Here is an 805-nt window from a genome sequence, read left to right as displayed (position 1 = left end):
TATTCAACAACAATTCTGTAAACATYCCTCTTCCAGAATAGGTGTGCCCTATTTTCCTCCTTAATTAAAACTCATAAGTGTTAAACTAAACCGGAACAGCCCAGCCTTATTCTGGAAATTAGTAATGAAATTAGTCAGGAACAGTTCCTCCCAAACAACATGTATAAACAAGTCCTAAACAATATTTATGTTGTCTGTAATGACGGGGGACACCTTCACAGGTGCAAATTACTTTCCAATCCTCTAAGAAACATGAAGTAAGAGYTGTCGCCTTCCATCTGGGGGCGGCGAGCACTTCTCACCCATGTCTGACCGTTCCGTTTGTCCTCACAGGACCGGCACGGGCCGAGCGCTGCAGGCTCAAGTCGGCGTGCGCCAGGTGCGCTGAGCAAGGCACACGGCTGGGGGAGTTGGATGCATTTTCTCCTTTATCCGAGGGGATGGATCAGCAAAGCCCCGGCTGAAGGATGCTGTTTRAGATTTCCCTTTCGCGCAGGCCAGCAGCGGCTGCGCGCGTGCCGGTACCTGCGTGTCACCTCTCCGAGGACACCGCATCCCGGGGGATCCGGGGGATCCGGGGGACGCGGCGGCTGGAGCGGCTGGAGCAGCCGGCATTCCACACCCGCACGGGATGGCCGGGCACGAAGGCGCGGCCACAGAGCGCGGCTGCCCGGCGCGGGGCCGCCGCACCGTGAGCGGCAGGTAGCGGCCTCCCTCCCGTGTGGCCATAGGCGGGCCGTGCCGGGCCGGGCCGTGCCGATTCCCCGGGCCGGGCCGGGCCGGGCCGGGCCGGGCAGGCCGTGCG

The sequence above is a fragment of the Malurus melanocephalus genome, unplaced genomic scaffold, assembly GCF_030028575.1.
Source record: "Malurus melanocephalus ecotype Western Australia unplaced genomic scaffold, MMel_1.1 scaffold_764, whole genome shotgun sequence".
NCBI classification, from domain to species: Eukaryota; Metazoa; Chordata; class Aves; order Passeriformes; family Maluridae; genus Malurus; species Malurus melanocephalus.
This window is presented reverse-complemented; position numbering follows the sequence as displayed.